At 44.4% G+C, this 13,463-nt stretch overlaps 1 protein-coding gene across 2 annotated transcripts in view; it reads left to right on the top strand.

Moving 5' to 3' along the window:
• Positions 1 to 1,401: 1,401 nt before the first annotated feature.
• The window catches only part of FOXN3 (forkhead box N3), a 390,992-nt gene continuing 378,930 nt past the window's right edge, over positions 1,402 to 13,463 (top strand). The window contains exon 1 of one of the 2 annotated variants that reach the window (XM_078054092.1): positions 1,402 to 1,420. The gene's annotated coding sequence lies outside the window, so the exon portion shown is untranslated. Of the gene's footprint in view, positions 1,421 to 3,094; positions 3,231 to 13,463 lie in introns of those variants that run through there. The other variant, XM_036085498.2, reaches the window with a different exon arrangement.

Below are 13,463 nucleotides of genomic sequence, written 5' to 3'. Positions count from 1 at the left end.
GGGGAGGGGAAGGAGCAGAGGGAGAGGGAGAAGCAGACTCCCCGCTGACCCTGAGATCATGACCTGAGTCGAAACCAAGAATCAGATGCTTAACTGACTGAGCCCCCCAGGCGCCCCAATTCTTTATCTTCTTTCCTCCCAACCTCCACTCTTCTTTCAGTACCTCTTGTTGACCATACCTCGCCATTAACCAGCCGACCCAGGGGTCTGTGAACTCAGCCTGCAAATCTGCTCCTCGCCGTACAGAGCAGAGGGCGCCCCTGAGAACGGCTCTAAAGACAAAGTGGCCCATGACTGGGTCAGCTGGCCTTTGAACCCATAGCACCTGAGATGTGGTTTCACTATAGCACTACACCTCTGTTGAGCAATGTTTGCCTGAGCTTGGGCTCCATATGATGATGAGGGCCGTGAGGGCATTATTTTTTATACCCAGAGCCTAGAAGAGTACCTTGACCATATTAGGTTTTCGACGTGTGAGGTATACACGAATGAATGAGTGAATGAACGAATGAATGAATGACAGTTTCTTTGGACCAGCACCTCTTCTGGGATGCTCTAGCTTTGAGGAATTGCTCAGCACCAGCATGTCTTTTCAGCTTCTCACAACCTCCTATTGCTGCTAAGATTACTCTGAGCCTCGCATTTGCAACATTTGAAGGCCATGTGGACGGTGTGACTACAAACTAATTAGACCAGTTTTCAACGAAGGGATCCAATTAATTCATCAAGTAAGTAAGTAAGTTTTACATTAATCCTTTCGAGTTGTTGCTCAAGAAGGTCATCTGCATCTTCCAACGATGCTGCTACGCCCAGCCTCGTCCTCATGAGCTGCCCAAGGAAAGGAATGCATAATTTTTCAGAATAAAATGCCTCTGTCTTTTCAGCTAAATGTCACCGGGCCCTCACCTGCTGGTATTTAAGTGGGTGGGACACATCATCAGAGAAGTTACATTTCCTTGCAGCCGGGGGGAGGAGGCAGTGGACCGCCACAAACGGAACTGAATGTGGCTTTCCCATGGGTGCAGGAGGGTAGAGAAGTCACACCCGGGTGTCACCAGGTCTGGGCCAGGACGCCCTCCATCTTCTAATAGGACACCTGGTCTCTGAGACACCTGAGGTCCAGGATTTTTCGAGGACGGTCTGTGCCGAGACTGCACGTAGAAAACCAAGTTCCACTTGCGAGAACCTCACTCCTCTGTGTGCCAAGCGGATCTCAGTCTCTGATAAGAAGCAAAGGTGCCTAGGTCGCGGGAGCATTCCTCAGCCCCAGAGTTTTCCAGTTTTCTGCCTGCCCTGGACAGGGTGCCCTGGACAGCCACGGGACAGAAATCTGACCAGCCAGCGTTCTCATTTAGCAGAGACGAAAATATTTTCAACTATCCTCTTGTTTCCATTCTGGTTAATTGCTCTTCTAATACAGGTAAGAAATGGTGGCTGCAGAAACCTCCTTTGCATTTTGGTTTCCGATACCTCCTTTACGGCAGTGCTTAATGGGGAAATCATTGGGAGGGCAGGTGGCGCACTTGGGAAAGCAGAGGTTGTTAGAAATGTTGGGGACTGAGGTTGAGACCCCAGCTCCTCCACATACCGGCCGTGTGATTTCGGACAAGTCACTTTATCCTTCGGGACTTCCACTATCTCATTTGAAAATCGGGGATTAAAATGTCTGTTTTATCACAGAGGTGTGGTAAAGATCACCTGAGAGCGATGTACGGGCAAGTACTTTGAGGATCGACAAGTGTAACGTATTACAACTATTTTTGTGCGTGGACATAAGGCAGCAGAAAAAGTGTCTTTGATGTTTAATTAATACTAAAAATCTTCCATTACATATATTTGCTATAATTGGGAAGGAAGGAGGTGGGCACGAGTAATTCTCAAAGGGACTTTTTCTGCTCCAGAAATAGAACTCAGAAAACACATATTTGATTTTCCTTTTGGTGTCAAACCACAGCACCATTGTTATTAGCAGTTTTACAGAATTGTGACCTTCAAACTTGGTGATATCAATGACTGAAAGCAAGCTCCCAGTCCTGAAGCCTTTCAAACAGGCCCTTCAAACTAAAGCACTTTTATTTTGAATTAAGGGCTAATAGAATTGTCCTCTTAAATGAGCACTTGCAAGTTTAAATGTCGCCTTCCAGGTGGGCTGCAGTAAATGAACGTGCTAAGAGGTCGCTGAAAGCTCTTTTGGGGACAATGAGGGGAATCTGTTATAGGGGTTCATGTAACACCCTTTCTGCAGTTAAAAGAGAAACCTAGAACTTACATTTTCCTAATTGTTCATAAGCTGATTTGTGTATACATCTAGGACGATAATTTACTTTCAGTTTACTGAATTTGTGAATTTTCACATTTGTTTTAATTTGTAATTAAGTTTTCTCTATGAGGCACACCATATGCTACCATTAATTCTTTCTCATTGATTTCTTAGGAGATACATGAGTGCATATTTTGATGCAATTTTTGAGGTCTTTTGAAAATCAAATGACTACGTGTTTAGCCATATGGGCCTTTGTTATTTAAAATAGCATACGATAAAGTAAGAGAAATGCAAAGGAGGACCTGTTAGACAACAAAAAATTGGAAGACTGTAAAATACTGCTATAAACACACCAATTTTCGATCTTTTTTTTTTTTTTTTGCCTTATATTTTTGAAATCTGTCTTATGGATCCCCACACTGTCTCTTACCATCTGTGAAGGTACCGAATCACAAGTGCACCAGGCAAACGTACGGAAACCAGTTACTGCCCTAAGCTTTACACTGGGGCTGCAGATACTAACATCCGCCTCCAGTGAGTTCAGTTGTAGCCAGCGTGTTTCTTTTAACATCTTATGCCAGGATTTGACACCGAGCGCCCATTCATCCGCACGCACGGTGTCCGGTTTTGAAAGGGGCCGGCGGGTTTTTCTGTTTCGCGGGGGACTCTCGGTGCTCCCGAGCTGCCTGCCGTACGTGCGGGCTGCAGACCCGGCCGCGGGCAGGCGGGCGGGCCGGCGGGCGCGCGGCGCGCACTAGGACCCAGCGGGGCTCCGGGCCCGGGTGGGAGCCGCGCCGCCGACCCCGGGCGGGCGCCGGGGCTGGAGCCGGGGTTCCGGCCGCGATCGGCTGCAGCTCGGCCGGGAGACGGCGCGACCCGGCGGCGGGGCCACCGGCGAGTCCAGCGCCGCCGCAGCCCCCCAATGCGGCCCGCGAGAAGCAGCGGGGGGGGGGGCCGGCGATCGAAGGTAACGAAAATGGGGCTCATTTCCTGCCTCCTGAGCTTCTGCTCTGGCTCAGCATTGTCACGAGAAGCCCTCACTGTTCTGGCTGCTGCATTTTGGGGCACCCTTTGATTTTTTTAAGGTGCCCACCCCCATATTTCCACCTGGTTTCGGATTGATTTATAGCGTGCAGCCCAAATGGGAAAGATCCAGGGATAGCAAGTTGAATATTTTCATTAGTTTTGGCTCAAAAGTAAGTTCATTTAAAAAAAAAAAAAAAGTTTCTCAGGAATTTGTGAATAGCCGTTTAAAAATTTTTCTTTTAAAATAGAAGACAAATGAATAATTTAAGAAATTATCAAATAATTGATGTAATTCTGTTAATTACTTCCTAGGGCTTTACTTCTGCGGGCTCCCCAGGCGTTACTTTTATTTTCAAGGAGCTAACGTGTTAAATGTGGAGTTTGGCTCGGGCAGAGTTTACAGCATTGCTGTCGCAACTGTTTTGCTATCAATTATAAACAGTGTCAAATCTGTGGGCAGTTTCAACCTCTTTTCCAACACTGTAACTGGTTATCCTAATATGACATCTACAGATGAGAGTTTCCTTTGAGGGCAGCAAGAATATTTCTCTTTTCGGAGAAGCGTTGCTTTGAGGAGAAAAACCATGATTCCTGGCTGGGAGGCTGAAGAGACTATTTTTCATGCTTTGTTTATACTCCTGGGATGACATTTGGGGAAGGGCAAGGCAGTCTTTCTCGGCAGCTTTTAATTGCGGGATTATTAATTTACTTAATTTATGAGTTTCAATCCATGGGGCTCGGGGAGCCCTCTGTCACAGGATGTGCTTAAGGTGACACATTTGCTAGCAGTTGGGACATACGATTGCAAATGTAAAATGTGCCTCCCGTGGACTGGTCTGCTGGGAGCTCCCATGTGGAGCTGTCGTAGGCTGGGTGCTCCTGGCTCATTGAGGAAAAAGAGAATCATTTTCCTTAGCTAAGGAAGACATCCTGTTATATTCCTTTTGTTCCCTGTTTTTCATTGATCACCAGCTCTGCCTTGAGAGGGGAGAGCAGCTCAGAGTGCAGAGCGGAAGACTGCACAGATGCCTACAAACCACTTCAACTCTCACACTGATTGGTCAGCTAGATTGAGACTTAGGAAAACAGCCACCCCAAACCTTCTTTTAAAATCCTGCTGTAATTTTCAGATTAGCCTTCTCAGTGCGCAGATTCCTGCAAGACTGCTTTTTAATTTCGGGTGCAATTTTCGTGAGAGAACCTTTATGTTTAATTTTTCGTTGTTGTTTCTAACCGGATAAAGTAGGCCATTTTGGTGACAAATTTCTTTGCAGACGTCAGCTACTGGCTTACATTTATAGACATATCACTTTACAATACATTCTCCATGATTTCTCCTCAGGAGCTGTACGATGCAAAGTTGTTCAACTTAGAATAATTTTTCCTAGGCGGTTTTTGACCCGAATATTTAAACAGCACCATCAGCAGATGGATGTCTAGCTGGATCTTTACTTTGATCATTTAAGTGTCCTGTGCATTAACATGTTTCATGCACTAAATTTAAGTCTGCAACAGTGAAAGAAAAAGGCAATGAAGAGCAAACAATCAAAATCAACTTGCACACTATGATAAGAAATTGTGGCATCTGTTTGGGAGAATGCATTTCACGTCCGAGAAAAGGGGCATTCTTCACCTTATAAGAATAGAAATTAGTAAATCATTGTGTATCTATAAGACAAAAATATATATAAGACCCATGGACATCTTTATTTGAGCCTTAAAGCACTTCAATTAAAGAAGCACTATCTCAGAAGTTGTTAAATGGATAAACACTTTTCTGATTGGCTTAAAAATTTAGACACAGGAAGTGGATGGTATCTAATAACCGATGAGTGGAGACATGGTTGTCATGGAAACCGAGAATAGTAAACCCCCCCCCAACACACACATACACTACCATAACCACCACTTAAAAAAAAAAAAAAAACCTGCATGTCATCACAGATGCCTGGAGAACATGTTGGCTTCTGTAAGCTTTCCCACAGCATCTGCTGAAACCCGAGACCATGCCTGTCAAATCAAGGTCATTTTACAACAACAACCAAAAATGCAGTCTCCTGGATTTCATAACCATGTTTTATTAAGCATATGTGAGGAAAAAAAAAACCTTAAAGCGAGGATGAGCACACGTGCTTACTTAGCGGTTGGCTACCTCTGAGTTGTGCAAGGAAAAGCGAAGAAGGTATTTGAGCACTTCATTGTGGAATCAAACTGATTTGTAGGTCCTACTGTTAGAACGAAGCTCTTTTTAGAGCCGTAAAGACTGGAGTGTTGCCCGTGGCTGAAGAGTCACTTGGGGAAGGTATAATGAAGAGTCTATGTTTGCGAGAGGGTTCAAAGTTGAACCGTAGCAATTGAATTCAAAGAACTGGCATTTTGGAACCCTGAACTAAGGCAAATCGACTGGCTGGTGATTTGCAAAGTACAGGGGAGGGTGTTCTCAATAGCTGAGCAGGGAGAGGAAAGCTCTGACTAAGTAGAGCTAAACTGTTTCAAAAACTGCAGTTCGTATTTGATTAACTTAGAAAAGTTTCCTCTTCTTTTGTAGATGAGGAGAGTGCTTTCAGTTTTAAGTTTTCAAAATCAGAGTTGTGACTATTTCCGATATCTTGGTAATGGTTTCAGTGAGGAGGGGGAAGAAGGGAGAAAAGTTTGGAGACCCTCCCCCTTTTCACTTTGCTGAGTGAAAAATAACCAAGGAGGCCCTCCCCTCAGTTTTGACTTGGACGGTCAACATGGAAGCTTGTAAATATAATGCCAAAGTGTTTCTTATGTTTCTCCAATCTTGTCAGTGGTAGTCTTTAAATTCTAAATTCTTGATATTCATTTAGTAATATCTTCCTTCCAATCATGATTTATAGCATTGTCTTGCTTTATCTTAATTGAAATTGGTCAGTTTTAAATATTACATAACACTTTGATCTTTTTAAAAAGAAGACAATTTTTCCTTGTTTTTATCAACTAATTGCATGGGGGAAGAGAGAAAGTGGAAAGAATCCTGACTGTATTTTAAGGTTTATATAACATCCTGCCCCTATTCCATAGGAAGTATGGACTTTAGAATAAATGCAGCGGTATAACAATCACCTGCTGTGTTGATTCAGCATATATATTTCATGATCCCATGTTGTTAAATATTTAACTGATTGGGGTTTGGTGAAAAAGGTTGTGTTTAATGGCACAACGGTTCTCTTTTAGCAAAGGATTTCCTGCAGGGAGCTTTCTTATCTGTAAGTATGGTCATTGGCAGGAAGCAAGTCAGTTGCTTGTTTTTACAAACTGAAGGAAATGAATGGGATTTGTTGGTTTCTAGAATCTGCCTTCCTTCTCCATTGTCTGTCAAATAGTTTGCTCAGAATTTCTAAAAGCGACTCCAAATCTTGGGCATTTCTGTTTATTTATTTTTGACTTTGGGATTAGAAAAATTGGTCATTATTTTACTGTGTACAACTTATTTTACCAATCCAAATGAACAAGATGTTCAATAATATTCTAATTCATTTTCAGTTGTCAGATCTACACATACTCACTGAAGCTGGCATTTTTTGGATAGCTGTGCCAAATTTCTAATCATTCAGAATACCAGCCAAATGCCAGTTTCATGGAGAGGTAAAGGGAGAGAAGCAGCTTCATTCTTTTCTTTGCTTATCAGAAAAAAATTCATAAAGACTGAATGTCAGGTATATGCCTGCTTTGCTGATGGCAAAAGATTGGGGTGGGGGAGAATCAGAAATGGGGGGGCAGTGCTAAATCCAGTGTACAATCCATGTGAGAAAACCAGATCTTAACCTTGAAGAGATTTCTTGTGCAAAACTCTGGATTGCTTTTTGGATATTGTCAATAAACACATTTAGTTATTTTAATTTGTGTATGTTTCAAACTCCGGAAGAGAAAACAAGGGTGAGCTTCTTTAAAGGAGAAGAAGTACGTAAACCTGCATTTGAAGGAAACAGCCCTGGGGGGATGGGTAAGAGTGTCTGAGGGAGAGAATGATTTGTTGCAATGGTTTTCACACATTTTTGAAGACATCATTTTTGTTTTATATTTAGCACCGAATGGAATCTTATGCAAGACCTTAATCCATGAGCAGAATAGGAACAGAGCTGCTTGGGGGAAACCAAGAACCAGGAGCCCAGAGCCTGATGTCTTCCCCTGGGCTGTGCCTGGGGCTCACCCTAGAACCCTGCTACCTCTGTGAAACAGTCTGAAAATCACTGCTTTTAAAGTGTCCAAAATATTCTCTAAAGAAGGCCCAAGGGAATGGCTTGCAGAGCCCCCAGAACCTCTTAGCTGAAGAGAGAACTTTTGCCTTGATAATTTAAGAGGCGCTTGTGCTCAGAGTGAGTAGGAAAAAGGCACGTACTACAATGTACTTTAATAAGCCAGTGTGTCTATAGCAAATGATTCGGCTGGCCATAAATATGGCAAAGCCCTGGACCAGTCTCTAATAAAGGGAAGGGAAAGGATGTTTTTAGGGGTTACTTACAAACCAGGGCCCCCTTTCCCTATAAGCTATGGGAATATTGCATAGACATATTTGAGAGTACTTAGTTATGATTATTCCAGAATACATGGATTTATTCTGTTGCCACCTCGGGATCTGTTATATCACTGTTATTCTATTTGTCAGTGAAAATTATTTCATATTAAGTGTCGTTCATGAAATGAAAGTTTGCCAAGCTATATAATCTGCTTGGCAGACTCAGTCATGTTTTGCGTGTTGAGTAAAATGATAACACACAGATGATATTTGAATATCATCAAATATATTCGCATTATCTCCTCTCTTGTGCGATTGACTGAAATGGCAGCGTTGGGGTTGGGCTCAGTTCTCCTCGCTCACATCCCATGGCTACAAGTATTAAGATTTCTAGGGGTGGTGGACAGAGAAATCCCCTTCGGTTCCACTCTGGATTTTCATGACCACCTGATTCACGCGTGCACGGTTATGGAGGTGAGGAGAAATCGGTGGACCCTTCAGGCAGACTGTAGTGCATCGTGTTCCTTGTGGCCACAGCCATCCTCCCTGCATCGTTTCCTGGAGGATGTGCAGTAAGGCTGTTTGTAGAAGTAGGAAGGACTGGGGCGCCTGGGTGGCTCAGTTGGTTAAGCGACTGCCTTCGGCTCAGGTCATGATCCTGGAGTCCCGGGATCGAGTCCCACATCAGGCTCCCTGCTCGGCGGGGAGTCTGCTTCTCCCTCTGACCCTCCCCTCCTCATTCTCTCTCTCTCTCTCAAATAAATAAATAAAATCTTTAAAAAAAAAAAAAAAAAAGAAGTAGGAAGGACAGACCCCTCTCTACATTCTCCCATTACTTCCGCGGGGTTTGCAGTCCCTGTTACCCGCATGGGGTTGGAAATGGCAATTAGAATGATCAGTGTTCTGGGAAGTTGCAGGTCTTCCAACAATTTGTGCTGGAACTTTTTCTTTTTCTTTCTTTCTTTTTTTTTTTTTCTTTTAAAGTAGGCTCCACACTCACAGTGGGGCTTGAACTCACGCCCCTGAGATCAAGCATCGCAGACTCTAGCCACTGAGCCAGTCCGGCGCCCCGGGGAACTTTTTCTATTTTTAAGAAAATATTTCCTCTACAAAGATGAAACTAGTATGAGCACAAAATAGTTGGCTGCGGTAGTGGATGGAGAGAAAATGATTGTGGTTAACTTTTATTTGTTGAATTGTGTGGAAGAAAGCTTTTCATGTGTAGGCTGTTTAAAGCTATCTTATTCCTCCTCCCACTGCATTTCAAAGAAGAATGAGTGTGTACGCAGAAATCCAATGGAACTGTCCCAAGGCATATTCATGAAAATAGACCAATGATTCCTCTTGAGTGAGCATTTAAACTCCGATGTTCTTGGGGACTTTTTTTTTTTTTAACTCAAGGATTCGGTCCAGTTACTGGGACCTGGCAGAAATTGCTAGTGTAGGACTTAAGATGTTACACAGTGTGTGCTGTGTACCTTTCTTAATATTCGGATAACAGCAAGTTCTCCTTGAAGAGGGGACTTAAGTATATTATACAAGGTTAGATTTCAGATAATCTCAGGTTATGTCTTCACACCCTGATATTTTCTGATTCAGTAAACTTAACACTTTTGCAGCCTTTAAAACAATTACTGTTTAATGACTAGTTAATACAGATCTCTAAATTAAGGTAGTCATACTGTTTCGTGGGACTAGATTTAGCGTTTATAGTGGTCTCTTGAAAAAGAAATAAGTTGCTCTCGGTAAGTTTAGCAGTATTGGGTAACAGAAAAGTCATATCACACTAGTAAGAGGCTTTCCTTTAAAAGATGCCTCCCCAGGGTGCTTGGGTGACTCAGTGGGTTGGGCATCTGACTTCTGCTGAGGTCTTGATCTCAGTGTCCTGGATGGAGCCCTGCCTCAGGCACTGCGCTCAGCGAGGAGTCTACTTCTCCCTCCCTTTCCCTCTCCCTCTGCCCTTTCCCCTGCTCATGCTCTTTCTCTCCCTCTCTCTTTCTCAAATAAATAAAATCTTTTTTTTTAAAGCTGCCTCCCCTATATGATTTTAATTGATTCTTATAATAACCTAGTATTCATATACTGCTACCACTGTTACTACTAAGTAATGATAAATATGCATTAATGTCCCATTTTACAGATAAAGAAACTGAGGCCCTGTGTTCCTAGGGCCACATACTCGTTGGTCACCAGCCAGTTCTGACTCCCAAATTCCAGGCATTTTTTCCACCCCACTGGCTACCTCACAACTGTTCAACTGTTTCTGTTCCAGGGTTGATGACTTCCCCTTCCATGCTCGAAATGGAATCTCCTCCTGGGAAAAAATCACAGGGTGGGGTAGGGAATATTTGGTATAACTTTGACAAGAAACAGGGTTTTGCTCGTGGATGTTCTGTGTTCCCACGTCTGGCCAGTAGGGATGCAAGGGACTTTGTAGTTCCCTTGTCAGAGACTATGCTAATTCCTCTTCATCTTTTGAATTTTCCTTCATCTACCTCTGAGCACATTCACCTACTTGGTAAACAAAAGGCTCTTACCACAGGGATATGACTTTCCTGAATTACCCAAATATTGCACTTCATCTTTCTGTTGTGGCCTCCGCAGAAGCGGATTTCCTAGACAACGTTCACTTTTGTAATTCATAGGAGCTGCCCAACAAACTCAGAGGTGCAAATACAATGACATCTCCTTTATTTTCTGAATCAAAAACAGGGGGCTTACCTTGTCAGATTAGCAGGCTGTCTGGTATCTCCTTCTTGGGGCTCCCCTACCCCTAAGTCGTACAGACCCCATATGGGTTGACACAGACCGAGTGGAGCGGGGTCCCTTTGGCTTCTCATCTAAGCCCAGAGCTCTGCTTCTTGCAAGCTGGCAGAACAGGCTTCAGCCAGAGAACATTCGTGGGGACTTGTTCATGCCGTTAGCAGCAGCGGGAGGTTGGGCTGGCGTGCACTAGGATGTCAGGCCCGAAAGGGAAGTGGCCAGGGCATCCGGAGCTCCTACCACCACTCTACTCTTTAGCTCCTTCCACGGGGTCAGAGATGTAGACGTTTTAGAAGAATAATCATTTTTAATAATCCTCTGAACTTCAAAATGAATGAAGACCCTGGGAGAGTGGTTTTTAGTCCAAACAGGAACAGGAGAAGTCGCGCCAGTTCTGAGTCTAAGCATTCGGGCAGAAATGTTCAACGAGGGCATTCATTTTGTTGTTTTTCCTCTGTTACCAGCATTATCCTGTTTCCCAGGTTGGAACACTTGGACACTTACTTGCTTTCCATCCATGTATCTCATTTATCACCAGAGCTGCTTGCTGCTTTCTTGGAAATGCACCTTCTATTCATCTCCTCATCGTGAGTGCTGGAGCCTTGTGCCTGGGAGACCGCGGGTCACCTCGAAGGGGCTCTGTCCCTCCCGCTCCCTTTCCTTCCCCTGTGCTCCTGAAGACTTGTCTCCCCCCAAAACGCTCTGGAAGTGCCTCTGCCACGTAGAGCTGTGTGTGACCTTGACCTAAGACCCGGTGATATGGAAAGAAGACTCAGTAATGTGGAAATCCTGAACGGGTTATTGTGAAGGTTAATCATAGAGTCCCTGAGAAGCGCTTCGCACAGAGCCTGGCACGTGGTTGCAACTTACTGTAGTGATTTGATTGTTGTGTTGTTATTGGTGTTAGTCCCTCAGCCACTGAGGACCTGTGATGGCTTTCTGTGGCTCCCCTTACCAAGTCTGTCTTCCTCTGTCCGGCAAGACCTTCTGTGACCTGGCCTTACCCATTAGGGCTCAGGGAATGCCTCTGGCACCGGACCCCGGACTCGCCTTGCCCCTTTCAGCTCCGCTGCCTTTGTTTATATTGTTCCTAGTTCCTATGATTCCCTGACCACAACCTTCTTCTTCCTCCATTCACATGTTGGAAGGACACCAGTTTCGCCCATCCTGCAGCTCCAGTGTATAGAGAAAATGCAATTTATTCCTTTTTTTCCTACAGCGAACCTTCTTCCCCAGCACGCACCCGTTGATGATCAGGAAAAAGAATAATAACTTTTGATCCTATCTATTTTAAAACTTAGTGTGGTCAGATAATCCAAACAGTCCCTTACAGTAATTCTTAGTCTTCCTGGGAGAATACTGCCCATTCGCTCATGTTGTCCCCGCTCCTTTGCCTGTGATGGTGTGTGTGTGGGAAGGAGTGTCAAGCATGCTCCTCCCTTGTATTTCTTCCCGAGGACGAGCAGATTCAGGCTCCGTAGGTGGGGTGACCTCTGCTCTTGGGGACCGGGTCTCTTGCCCACTGGTGCTGCTTGTTTTATACTAGCAGTTGAAGCCTGTGACTCTTATTACACATAATCTAACCCAGGGGTTTTCAAAGACCCACAGTAAGATACAGATACATTGTCAGGGCGCCTGAGTGGCTCAGTCGGTTAAGTGTCCAGCTCTTGGTTTCGGCTCAGGTCATGATGTCAGGGTTGTGGGATCGAGCCCCACATCGGGCTCTGCACTCAACTGGGAGTCTGTTTGAGATAATCTCTCTCCCTGTCCCTCTGCCCCTCCCCCACCACTCTCACTCTCTCTCTCTCTCTCTAAAATAAATCTTTTTTTTAAAAAATAGATACATTGTCAGAAGATCCTAGTAAGCACATATGGACATTGTATACATGGATGGACCATACAGAAGATAGTATTATTCTTGCTACACTCCATGCACTCTGGTCTCCATTCTCTTTTATTTTATTCTATTTTATTTAATTTAAAAAATCTCACTGTGACACTCCCTGCTGACTTAGTCTCACCTCAGCTCCCATGAGTAGCAAACTCTGAGTTTTAGCCACATCCTCCATCAGCCTTCTGGTCTGGTGGTCTTGGCAAGGGATCCCCTCCTCTGGCCACAGCCAACTCAAGGCAAGTGCATGGTTCTTAGCTCAACCTCCTCCTCCTCCTCCTCCCACCCCAACACCTCGACTCACTGCTCCCTCTGCTTGAGCATGCTGTCGCACTGGGCTGATGAAGCTGTGCCCCACACTGGTGCAGGCCATCTCTTCTCAGGGCTCCGCATGGTGCAGGAATATGGGCACGAGGACATCCCTCTACACCCAGTGTACTTCCTCCAGTCAGGAGGCAGAATCACCCAGGAGTAGGTCAGGCCAAGCAAGAAACACCCCACTATCCTCTTTTCTTCTCTCCTATTTCTTTCCTATAATTATCTGGACCCAGAAGGGGTGGATTCTTCTTTAGCTTCCCCTTCACCACCACTTCCTTGCACCATCAAGGTAGGGAGATTAGGGACTTCCCTGTCCCTGATGGGTAAAAGTAGCGTCTTCCACTGTTTTCTGGTAGATTCTTTGAGTTGGGTCCTCCAGATTCCTGGTAAATGGTGGAAAATCCTGTCCCAGGACAAAGCCTGACTTTCAAGGCTGTGGAATTTCTGCCTGTGGCACAGTCTACTATTTTCCCACCTGTGTACATTCTGTGCAAGTTTTAGCTAACAATCACATTTCGAAGACCGCCCCCCCTTTTTGGTCTTTTGCTAAGAATGGCAAAACTCTTAGCTTCTGGGGTGCGAGTAGATGTGTGGGGTTTCTCTCTGGTTTGTGTCCTTGTTTTTTTTTATAGTTTTATCACACACTTTTTTTTTAGCCCAAAACTACATATAGTTTAGTTTTGCCTGCTTTCATATAAATGGAAACATTATAGGTGTGTGTG

This window comes from Halichoerus grypus, chromosome 8, assembly GCF_964656455.1.
Source record: "Halichoerus grypus chromosome 8, mHalGry1.hap1.1, whole genome shotgun sequence".
Lineage (NCBI taxonomy): Eukaryota > Metazoa > Chordata > Mammalia > Carnivora > Phocidae > Halichoerus > Halichoerus grypus.
Note: the sequence above shows the minus strand (reverse complement) of the source record. Positions and strands in the feature narration are given on the sequence as shown.